A 13,721-nucleotide genomic window follows, 5' to 3' on the forward strand; every position below is an offset into this window, starting at 1 on the left:
TGAGTAGTCTGGACGCCACTGTTTTGTTTATTCCTGCCCTGAATCAAAAATAGGTAAGACATAAGTGCATTGTTATGTTTCAATGCGGAAAAAGAAAACATTTGTATGGAAATTTAAGAAGTCACGTCGCAAAAAGAGACAACAACTTCGTGACCAATATTTAAATGGGACCAACACGGGGGTAAAGTCTATGATTTCAATAAGAATTATCAAAATTATATTTCGAATTGATAAAAATATTTGGCAATATTGTTGAAAATAATAAGCTAGGTTCGATAAATAATAAAATGTCTGTATTCTGTGAAGTTTAGAAGAGAATAGCGAACTGTCAGAAATTATTATATTGTTATATTTTTGTATTTTATATTTTGATTATAGAACATTAATAAAAATGACTATAGAGTTTTTACAACAAGTATAAACACTAAAAATAAATACAGGTGAAGTAATCTCTTCTGTTTCATTGTCGCTGTAAATAAATTAAAAATACATAATTTTATCATAGTTTTACTTATTAATTATTTATTAAAAGTCCTAAACTTGTCTGCGCTAAACTCACCGAAGAAATCGATTTTATAAAACTCTCTATATAAAATCCTATGAAATCTCATACACTTACTTATCCGCGCCGAATTTAACGAATCGAAGAATTCGTAAGGGTGCTCAAAGATTTAACGTGGTCGGTACTTTTGGCGCATATAGGTGTGCGATCACCTATAATCGATAGTTACCTATCAGTTCATAATTTTTGGCTAAACTGTTTAAAAACTTTCAATATGTGCAAAATACATGCACATAGCAATAACTGCATTGAGTCGTAGTAGGTAAGTAGCTTTATAATGATCAATCAAATCTAAACAGAAGTGCGAACAGTCGTGTAAACTTTTAAATAGCAGCAATCGGCGGCCGAGACATAAGACTACCAGATAGGATTTTTATTTCTCCCTAATTTTAATTTATTTATCTCTCAAAAAGTAACTATGAACAATGACAAAATAAATGACATTATAATTACGTGCTATAACCACATTACCCAAAATTTTGTACATAAATTTTTCTTCACTAAATAATTGTTTCGCTTGTTTTATTTTTCGATTATTTTTTAAGGAGATAAATATTTACCTATAATTGCGAAAACATTACCCAACCTGGCAACATTACTGCGACGTGAGGTGAGCGTGATCAGTGTTTTGCTCCTGACATTTCCGTGGTTTTGCATAACCTGACATTATTGTTGATTGAAGTGCCTTCTTCAATCGGAGGACACCAGCCATTGTGTACTGTTTTAATGGCATGGTTTCGATGTCTATTTAAAAGTGAATGTCGACGTGGCACAGAACACGCCTTCTTTTCCCTGAATATATCTATGGAAGAATCAATGGTACATTTTGAAACGTCTTTAAAAATTTTAATTTGCCTGTATTTTTTTTTTTGTATTCGCTAATTCCGATTTTAATAATTATTTTTGCAATCAATGCGGGTTACACGTTAACGAAATCAAACTTGGTGAAGTATTAAACCACTAAGCTACGATGCTCAGCTTAAAGTCACATTTCTATGTTGAGGCTCTCACAATGGGGTAAGTTCTTGTCTCTCCCCATTAGAGGAAAATATTGCTTACTAACACCACTCTTGCAAAGAGACTCTATAGGTATTATTTTTGTCTTGTACTAATATATTTTGCTTTATTCTCCTAGCCACCATATAATGACATCCTGTGAATGAATACTTTCATCAGTTTCAGTGATAACTATTTAAATAATTTTAGTATTTTTCCAAAAAATCATTGTTCTTAAATAATGTTCGTTACTGCTGTATTATAAATATTATTTATTATCAAGAACCCATATAAATATACATATAGCCCTGTACTAACTGACGGCGCAGCTGTCAAAATAATTAGCAGTATTGTCCACCAAGATGTTATCTTTTTGTGCTTCTGAATTTGCTAATACATTTGGGTACGTATGTATGGTAAATGAATTTAATTGCGTTTCAATGCGCAATATGTTGTAATCATAATAACACATTTATCATGTTGATTGCAATATTTATTAGCTTTATATATTTAAATACATACTAGAGAGAGATAAAGCATCATAAATAATATTGTTTACGAAAAAAGTTTTTATTATATGATTTTATCGAAATGAAAATAAGCTTGTCTATGCAAATTAAAATCGTATGGGATCACTAAGATCAAAGATATTATGTAGATAGATATTCTACTTATAATAGAATATACCAACTAAATTACGAATTCATTTCTATTTTTACACTTTGTTAAATATATATATCACACACATGAATATAAATTACCTATGTTTTTAATATCCATGTTATTTTTAATTATTAATAGGCAAGAAGGAATAGGTAGGTCATCATTTGGCTATTTGTAAAGATTAATTCTGTTTTCGTGTTATTATACCTGTGACCTTGCAGAAGGTGTAAATATATTTTTACTTTATACTTTGAATGTTTTAAATATATTATATAAATAAGATATTATGAAATTAAGTCTAAAAAATGCAAATTATAAATATAATAACAAAATTATAGATCACTGACAAAATACAAATCTGCTTTGAATTACTATTAAAACCTTTTTAAAAACTTCTTACTGAGTAGGTACTAAGCTTATTATATCTAAACTTTATACTACTAGGCTATACCAGCAACTTCGTTTACGTTACCAGGTTATATTGATTAACAGGAATAACAAATAAACTTTGTCCTTCTCTATTCCAAATAACGAATGTACCTATGCCAAATTTCACGCCGTTTGATTAAGCCGTTAAAGCACCTAAAGGTGACAAACTGTTTCACATTGATAATATTAGTTGTAAGGACTATTTATTATTACTATTAATGCTTCTTGATATTCTGTGTATTTAGACTAAAAGAACAATGCTAGAACTTCGTATGAAATTGTTTACAAATACAGTTGAGCAAATAAAGAATGTTATTAGCTATCTTTTAGCATATTTACTGTAAATGAAAATTTAAAGAGAAAAACTCTCTATGCATCCAGAGTATATGTAATAAGTTTATTTTTAGAACTCTGTTCGTTTGTATGTAAAACACTGTCAGAAGCAACTGTCATTAGGCGTAAAATATACAATACATACAAATGAACGATGAAATGTATTGTTGACACATAATATTGTTGATAAATAATTTCTCAGTACACAAAGGAAGGCAAAGTATTGCCTTAAACTGAAAGGTTCGATACCACCTATGAGCTTGGGATCGTCAACAATCTTTGAACCGAGTCAAGAGGGACCAAGCTGGTATCCGGGTATTATTGTTATATATATTAATGTTACAAAAAAAGGAATTGAAAACCTTAATTTTGAAAATAACTATAAACAGCTTTGTTCATTTAGGTATTAAAGAATCTATGACCAAATTTATGTGAGCTATAGCGTGGGAACAGCTAATAAAATATATTCTACAAGCAATAACTATGATACTATACGAGTATGATATGTGATTCAATAAAACGTTATAATATCTTTGCAATAAAACATTAAAATAGATATTATTTATTGCTTGCGGACATTATGGTTTAGTTATGAAGGCTGAGCTGCTACATATATCCAGTTAGGTAACAAGTTGTAATTCGCTCTATAATCTTTTTTACGATGTTCGAGTGAGAGGTCCCTGTTACTGGCTCCAATTTCGTTAACAATAATCCCAGCAGTTGTAAGTTACGATGTCGTAAAACTACGGCATACGTTTGCCTAAGCACTAGCAATCAGATATCAAAGTTTTGACTTAATAGCTAAGTCCATTCAAACTATTCTCTTAAGAACATATTTATTAAGGTTATCTCACTAAGCGAGATATGGAAAGGATATTCCTAGGAGTTTCAGAATATACATAGAAGATCTAATGGGACCTTACACAGAAATATTAAATAAAATTGGAGTGGAGGCCCTGTATTTTCAGATTTAGTAGAAGAAAGCTAGGATGGAAAAGATGCTCTTAGTAAAACAAATATAGATATGTATAAAGAAAGATCTAAGAAGTCACGATACGTTCTCCAAGATCTTAATATTTTTCTTAAAATTTACACAAAAGAAAAAAAACATTTTATTATTATCACATTTGTAGTTCTATTTACCAGTATTATATTAAATATCATATTAATCATTAATTTATGTATTGCTTAATCTACTAAAACTTACGGCAAAACGATCCTTACAGCAGTGTCCCTTTTAAAAAAGTCACCAAAAACCTACTGGCAAAACCAACTTACCAGTAGAAAGATAATGGCTGATATAATAATAATATAATAATAAGATTAATCTATAAATTAATCTATTGATTTGCACAGTCAGGTAACAAACTACTAACATTACTTACAATAATAAAAAAGAACACATTATATATCTATCTATCAATCAAAATATCTTAAAGGGACAAAACAAAAACGATTAGTGCCATTAAAATTTAGAAATCACATGCACGTGGCTGCATAATAATATTTATAATAGCAATAGTGTTGAAATTATACATCCACATACTTTCTCTGCATCAAATTAATTATTTATTTAATGCTTTAATGATGCGTGATATGAAAATGCTAATTCAAACAATCAAGTTGTTTGCTTTGGGTATTGTTAACACTGTTTCCTCGTAAATAAATATTTCATACATTTCACATTTGAATAACTGCTTTTATTTTTATTTTACAATGTAAATTTTGTAATTATGTTGATTGCATTGATGAACTGTAATTATTGTTATGCCATCAATATTTCGTCGAAAATCGCTTTATGGACGGTTTCATGTTCCAAAACTGATCGAATCGATTAACAAATGCTTAGAGAAAGGATTGAATAATTCACATAATTCTTATTTTACTTTTGTTTAAAATTAAAATTTCATGATCCAATAAATGTTATAAGAGACGTTACACCAAATAATGTATATAACTGCCGTGAATAATAGAGGAAATTATTCGGAATTGATTTGCTTTTACTCTTAAAACTTGTCCTAGATTCAGTTTGTCTTAGCAACAACTAAAGTGATACTTATAGTTGGTAGGCAGATAAGATAGCCAATCGTTTGATCAGGCGCCACAATAGTAATGGTTTGTATAGGGCGTTTCTAAGTTGGTTTAATTTAAACCTCTCCCAAGTTTATTAAGTGTGGACAAGATTCTAGCTAGCAGATAATTACAGTTTCAAAACCTATCACTAGTTTCTCAATTGTAATGTTATTTATTACAAATTAATTATAATATGCGATAGGGAAGCTATAATAATCTATCTAAAAATTTTATTTTATCTTCAAACACCATTCAATAATTATCAAAATCTAATTTGAAATCAAATGCGGAACTAGATTAAAGCATTAATAATTATTTGTAAAGTTCTTTATATTTTTCTGACAAATAACGGATATAAGTATTCCAAAGTAAGTAAAATTCATTATCAATGCTTTTGAAAATTATCTAATAATATTTTACAGAACAACCTGTATTTGATACAGCAGTGTCATTGTAACTATAGCCTCATAATTAATTTACCTTTATATAGATACCATCATATCTCATAATCACTTATCCATAACATTGCTACCGAGATTTATCAATTTTATATGTTTAACCTAGAATAAAATCAAAGAATATTAATCTTTATGTAGAAGATTATTATGTATGTTTTGCGTTATCAGTAACGGTAACAATGTCTGACGTCGCTGCCTGATCGTAGCACCGATTGTGAACCCTCTCAGCCGCATCGTTACAATCAATTTGCTGCAGACGGTAAGTAATAGAAAGTTTAGTAATTGCCGGGTCTATCAAACATTGCGGCAACAGACAACGGTAAATATGTTTGATTAATAATAAGAAATTGCACTGTTTTCTATTCAATTTAAATTATTGTATCAATTCTTTTATTAATACTGCATTTTTAAACGACATCAAATTACTATTTGTTCGAATAGGAAAGTAATGCTTCGTTGGTGTTAAAGATAATATTCCGTATTAAGACTGATAATTTTCTGTCTCTTTTTTTTAAGCAACTTAGAAATGCAAACAAGCTGATGGCCCACCTGATGGAATACCATAGACATAAAAGAGTGTTTCACTCATGATACTCCGCATGCGTTGACATTCCTGAGGACTCTATTGTTATTCCTCTATACCTTGTAAATTCACTGCCATATCCCAACCTTCAAACCGAAACATAGTCTACCGTGAACTACCGTGAAGCAGTTGTGTTTGCATTCACGGTAGAAATATGAATGTGACAGAGTTATCGTGTTATCAGTATGTTACGTTTCATATTAGGTATTAAATTTGTCCTGTATTTATATGTGTTCTAGTGTTTGTTTAAACTTGTGTCCGAATTTAACAAAATTAATGCATATTGTTATGCAATTTGGATTGGTGCCTACTGTAAACACAAACCTATTTTAAAATGCACTAATAAAAAATATAGAATAAATTGTTTGGCCATATCCGTTATTATTTATATGCTTAATATTTTATACGCTTCATATATTTTAATTATACCATTACAAATATACCAAATAAAGTACTTAGAGGCATTTGTAGAATATTATTAATGGTTGTTGTTGTATATATTTTATGTACATCTTTATAAATTTATCTAATGATATGATTTTCTAAATAAAATTATTATGGAACTATAATTAAGGTCTAGTACATATCAACCTAAATATACATTACAAGGTGAACATACATTTTAGCATTTCGCATATCATTATGTAATATAGTCATAGTTCTATAAAAAAAATTGAAGTATATTTTCTAATCAAATACTATTGGTACAACCAGATGGTCTCAAGTGGAGCAGATGGTAAAGCTTCAATGTAGCTCTTGTACAAAATACTGCATCAAAAATAGAATCTCTTGACGTTGGCGTTAGATATGAGCAACATTAATTATGTAATCTAATATATATATATATATATATATATATATATATATATATATATATATATATATATATATATATATATATATATATATATATATATATATATATATATATATATATATATATATATATATATATATATATATATATATATAGATATTGGTGGCTCAGGACCGTTCCTTATGGCATGTCTATGAGGAGGCCTATGTTCACCAGTGGACAGATAATGGCTGAGACGATGATGTATAGATATATAAAGAATTGGTATTATTATTTAAATTTACTAATCTAAGTAGGTATGTACTATAAATTATATATAAATTGGATGGACATTGGACCCTTTCAGGGTTATTTTATACGTGTATAAGTATCCTTATAGGAAGATAATAAATAGAATGTACGTAATAATATATATTTTAAGCAATTTCCAAAAGAAAAATTATTTTCCTTTTATTTGTACTTTTATGTAGCGATTTTTATATTAAAATATTGTTTGCAAACAATAGTTTATTTACATAATAGATTCATAGTAGTTTTGTGTATTTTGTTGTCTTTCTTTGTGAAGTAAAATTTGTTTGTAATGAAATTTACTACTACTTAAAAAAATATTTAGAATTCTAAATTCAAACATTTTAAATCGCCTGTGTATTTTATTAGTTTTAAGATAAGACTAGTGAGATTATTATTATTTTTGCCACGATTTTTGGCAAACAAAATCCTTTTGAAAACTTCTTCACTATACAGAGTTTGCAACTTAGTAACTGTAAAATTTTTACGATTTGTTATTTTATAAATAACATTATCCAGAAGTAAATATTTGAAATTCATCAATACTTTTATTACATTTAATTTCCGCAGGAAGGCTTCCAATAATGCTTAAGATAAAAGCACTTGGCAGCTTGAAGTTTTCCGATGAAACGCTCATTAATTTCAAGTACAAATGGGTCTCGGCTGTGTCAACAGTGGGTTAAAATTCTAATTTGTCTCTTGATCAAATAGGTATATTAACAAGTATTAAGTCCCAGTTGGGCGCGGCGTTTCACAATCTAATAATGAAATACATTTCCATTATTCCAATTATAATGGAATAATCTTTTGTATTAACAGAAGATTTGTAAGTTATCTGGAATGTAATGAAAATTATATGTTTAAGCGACAGAATAAATGTATCATCTCCTGCCGAAATTTGGTGGCAAAATGTCGACGTGTCTAAAATTATGTTCAAAGGAAAGGCAACAATGAACAAATGCATTTGACTAGCTCATTAAGAATTATAGTAGCGACTATATTTTATTTTTCTTTTTATTGGATTATGATTTCTTTCGACATATTCTTCCACACTTGTACGTAGAAAGTATGGAACCAACTCCCAATGGGACTATTTACAAACAGATACGATATTGAAATCTTCAAGAAAAGAGCATATTCCTTCTTAAAAGGCCGGCAACATACAAAATTTCTATTTATCTAAAACTGCGGTATGATTACCTAATTATACAGTTTGCAGCAACATGAACGAGCATACAGCAGAGCCGCATGCTCATTCATGCTGTAAAAAAGTATGCAAATCCTATGCGGAATTAACTAGCGCGTGATTCCAATCAATTACAAACATACCATCATTGCAAAGAATTAACCAACTATAATTAATTTCCTTTTTACACGTCCATTTAATGTGTATTTGAATTATTTTTTGCAAAATTATGCTGCGTTAAATTATTAAAAAATTTTTTTGACAAATAAAATATTTTTAGGTGAAGTTTGACTATCATTCTGTGTTGTATCTATCTATTAAAATCAATATAAATCTAAATTTTTAACCAGTAAATATAAATTAAACTCATTATTTAATAATATATTTATTCAATTTTAAATAAATTCTTAATTATATTAAAACCGGGTTTAAATACATATACTTTGCGTATACATAGCGATTTTGAGTTTATAATAAGTGACAAAATAATTTCCTTTTCAATGATCTTTAACAATAAATAATTTTATCATAATTTTCAATACAGTAAACAAATAATTATATATTGTGTGAGAATTGATTAAGCAATCAATTGAATTGATATAACCAACAATAAGCAACCCATCGCTCCTGTCTGCGATGCATTGTTGCGATTTATTCCCATCCCTATATAGAGTTGCTTTATAAAAGTAGTATAATATAAAATTGCCTTTTTTATATACAAATATTAGTTAAAATTAGGTACTTGGTAGGAAAGTTTGTTTATTATAAATATCTAAATGGCCATGATTCCATTTTTTTTTTGTTCCTCAGAATACGTGTCGTCTTGTAGATGACACGGAGTAGGTCATAAAACATGTTATTACACTATCACTACTGAGATCAACTACAATAGTTTTAATTATTGTTACAATACATATCTACTAATAATTTCCCATCTTTGTAATTTTCCATACTCTTGGATTTGTACGGAAATAAGTACAAAATAATATTATTTGAATCATCTATCACTATCGAATCAATCAATATTATTAGCAGAGAAATTAAAAGTATGTACCTTTAATAATAATTATTATTATTATCAATATTATTATTTTACTAATAATTGTTGACTAATGCGTTTAACTACTCCATCAGAGATTAAAGTACACCATAATTGTTTATTTATGTGCGTTTGTTACCTCTTGGAGTCGTAAGGAGGAGGGGAGCTACTTTTTATCTCGGTCAATCCATGTATCCTAACCACACAAAACAAGTTATGGGTAAAAATTACTAGTACTAGTAGTAGTAATAAATGAACAATTGTTCAAATGAAACCCGTCTCTACATAATAATATTCAGCTATGAAAAACTGCACAACTGTACACATGTGTGCAAATGACACATTGTGTGTGCGGGCTGATTCAGTGCGCGGTGCAGCCTGCAATCAGTTGCATTGACACGGACCACCGCCTTCCCCGCTCTGTAGCGTCGCGACTGCGTTTTTCATCCCCTGACATCCGCTCTGTTAGTGAGAACCTTTGTTCGTTTTACCTACCCATGTTACTGACTATGAGTAGTAGTTATAATATCACCTAATTTAACTCTTCATAGTCGGTTTTTATGCTTGGAATTCTTTTTTACGGCATAGGATATATTTTTTATTAAAGAAAAACCAACAGCTAATAAATTTCATATTAAAAAAACAACAGGAAAGACAAAAACCAATTACAGGTTTCAACCAAATAAAAACAAGATTTAACTAATGCACATGACATTGTTGATACATACAATCAACTAAATTAAACTTAAAGTAACAATATTATAGTAGTTTATCCAGAGATATAATAATAAAAATATAATAATAATAATAATAATTATTAAAGATCCAACCATATCTAATGATAAGTATCGCAAATGCCATATTCAGCCTGAAACAATTCAACATATAACAGGGGCATGTGTAAGTCTTACACAAACTGATTACACACACCGACATAATCAGATAGTCAACATCATTCACCAAATCCTAGCACAGAAACACAAGCTTATTGAAGACATATACACTCCATATTATAAATATACCCCACAAACCGTGCTGGAAAATTTAACATGTAAAGTATATTATGATCGAGCCATACTTACCGACAGGACCATCCATTATAATAGACCGGATATTACCCTACAAGACAAAATAAATAAAATAACTTACCTTATTGATATAGTTATTCCCAATACACACAGTCTCCAAAAAACAATAGCTGAGAAGATTAACAAATACGCTGAACTTAAAGATGAAATCACAAGAATCTGGAAACAGGAAAAAGTTTACATAGTACCGATAGTCCTTTCATCTACAGGTGTCATTCCCAACCATTTACACCATAGTCTAAAACAAATAGGTCTACGAAAAAATCTCTACATCTCCCTACAAAAGGCTGTTATATTAAATACTTGCAGAATAGTTAGAAAATTATTTAGATATAGATGAGGATGAAGTAGCCACCCGACATACACAAACATAACCTTCCATTCAAACATACACACTGCACTTACTTGGTTACGTACCCGTAAGTGTAGTATAATTACCAGCGCTAAAAGCTGAGAAATAAGCAATTCAATGTAAATAATAATAATAATAGCCTTTATTAACAATCTTACAATGTATTTATATAATTTAGTTATTTGTTTGACACCGGTACGTGAAGATTGTCTTGCTGTCAGCATAGGCCTCCCCGAGAGTTCGCCACTGAATGCGATTCTGCGCTTGTCTTTTCCAGGTGTGTCCCGCTATTTTTTTGATATCGTCTTCCCATCTACGACGCTGTCTCCCTTTTTTCAAAATCTTATATTGTCTCGGACACCGTTGTAATATCCTTAGACCATTTTTCTTTATTTATTCTAACTATATGTCCTGCCCACCTCCATTTTAGTTTCTTGATACAGTAAGTAACATCCGTGAATTCAGTTTTCTTCCTTATAGTGTCCAGTTTTACTTTATCTTTTAATTTGATGTTCAGTATACTTCGTTATACTGTGTTGGCAAGTTTCTAACTTATGTATGTTATGATTAGTTAAGCTCCAGGTTTGGCATCCATTGTCATAACAGGCAAAATACAAGAATTAAATATATTGCTCTTCGCTTTCAGTTGTATGAGAGGGTATTTCATTACATCATTAAGAGACCAGTAACTTTTACATCCCAGCGTAACTCTGTTGTTAATTTCTTTTGTTGTTAGGTCTTTTGGAGATATTTGACCGAGATATGTGTCTTTAAACATATTCCACTGTTTTACCGTTAACCGTTATGAGGGAAGCTTTCCGAATTTGACATTATTTTGGTTTTCGTAGTGTAAAAAAAAAATTGATAGCCCTACTTTATCACTTTCATGCACCAGTTGGTCTAACATTTTGTAAAGATGAAATCAATATTAGATCATCTGCAAAAAAGTTTAATCGCACACCGTTGATAATCAAACCATAGTTTTCCCAGTCCAGGCATCTAAACACGTGTTCGAGAACAGCTGAGAATAGTTTGGGTGACAAAGGACTTTTTATAGAACTATTTTTATCGGAAAAGATTCTCCATCTCTTTCTGTCCTTATTTTTACTTTCATGTTCTTATATATATTGATGAAAAGTTCATAGTAGACTTAATATACTTTTTCTCCACTCCTTGTGTTTCTAGAGCTTCCCAAATTTTTATGTGATTAAGGAACTAATTTTATTATAATCTACGAACGCAAGGTAAAAGGTAATATTATATTCACTGCATTTCTGGATTACTTGTTTTATAGTGTGAATATGATTATATATAAGAACTCACTACGAAAACCTGCTTGTTCTTTAGGTTGGTTTTCATCCAAAGTCTTTGTTAAACGATCTAACAGTATTTTTGAAAATATTTTGTACAGATTGGACATCAAGCTGATGGGTCTGTAATTGGTTATAATCATCTTTCTTCCTTTTTTGTGTAGTAAATATAATAATTGATGTAGTCCATGATGAGGTATATATTCTGTGCGCAAAATTTCGTTAAATATCTCTGTGATAGTGTTTAACGTTACTTTGGATGAACGATTAATTCATTAGATATTAAATCTTCTCAGGCGTTTTTCCTTTCTTCTGTGATTTGATAGCCTTATTGACTTCATCTTGTAGTATTCACATCCTCTACAGTTTTAGAGTTTATTAACTGGTTGGATTACCTTATTATCATTGTATATTCGCGATAATATTCCGTTGCTACTTCTAATATTTCAAATATATTTATTTTTTGTTTCTGTGGTGTTTCATGTTATCTATCCAAGTTAAATTGTCTCTTAATTCGATCTCCGCTTTCTTAATTCCGCCTGATTTTTCTATATAATAACTCATTGTTTAGTTCTTAAATCTCTCTCTGTGTTTTCGTATTTGCAGGTTTATTTCTTTGCTCAGAATTGTTATTTCTTTTCTATTATTTTTTCTGTCTTTAAATAAGGGTTTTCTTTGCATGATTAACTTCCTTGCTTCTGAACCTAATTTGTCTTTTTCCTTTCTTATTGTTCTCATTTACTTTCAATTTCTCTTAATTCCTTCTCTAAATATTTTTCTTGGACTTCTTTAAGATTGTCTATTTTTCTAAATTAGTGTGTAAAGATAGAATATTATCCGGGATTGGTACACACTCGTTTTTGTATTGTAGATAATTAATGATTTTGGTTCTCGTGTATATAATTGTCCTCTAAGTAGATTTTTGTGTTGTAGTTAAATTGGTTGACAATATTTATGTTTAAGAACAAAATATATGATATAATCTATTTCATTTCTTATTTTACCATATACACCCATGTCCATTTTCTATTTAAATTCCTTTTGTAGTAGCTGTTCATGATTCTTAGGTTGTTTTATGAAAGTTTATGTCTTTGCCCATTGTCGTTTCTTTTGCCTGTTGTATGTGGTCCCAGTACTTTGTCTTCATTTGTTCTTCTCTTTCCTATTTGTCCATTGAAATAAAAACAAGATTTAACTAATGCACATGACATTGTTGATACATACAATCAACTAAATTAAACTTAAAGTAACAATATTATATTGTAGTTTATCCAGAGATATAATAATAAAAATAATTAATGTCAAATAATAAAAGTGCAGTAAATAAGCAAATAGTAAAAAAATTTTTGTGATAATGAATTATATTTGACGTAGTAAAAAAGTATATATCTCAATCAAAACACAAGTATTATTAATCTGTGGTCTTCTAACACTACTTTTATAATATAGAAACAGAAAAAAAAATAGTTTATAGTTATTAGTTACCAGTTAAACTGTGACAATGAATACTATTAACTTGATACCTCTCGATAAATTTTCAGTAA

General features: G+C 29.3%; 1 protein-coding gene across 3 annotated transcripts in view; it reads right to left on the bottom strand.

Moving 5' to 3' along the window:
* LOC113518050 (major facilitator superfamily domain-containing protein 12-like) overlaps positions 1-13,721 on the bottom strand; it is a 202,078-nt gene that overhangs the window by 42,210 nt on the left and 146,147 nt on the right. Inside the window, exon 1 of one of the 3 annotated variants that reach the window (XM_052903097.1) lies at positions 4,191-4,255. The exons of the other annotated variants lie outside the window; for them this stretch is intronic. The gene's annotated coding sequence lies outside the window, so the exon portion shown is untranslated. Of the gene's footprint in view, positions 1-4,190; positions 4,256-13,721 lie in introns of those variants that run through there. 3 annotated transcript variants of the gene reach the window in all.

This window comes from Galleria mellonella, unplaced genomic scaffold (genome assembly GCF_026898425.1).
Source record: "Galleria mellonella isolate WM207_F2 unplaced genomic scaffold, CSIRO_AGI_GalMel_v1 utg132, whole genome shotgun sequence".
Taxonomy (NCBI): domain Eukaryota; kingdom Metazoa; phylum Arthropoda; class Insecta; order Lepidoptera; family Pyralidae; genus Galleria; species Galleria mellonella.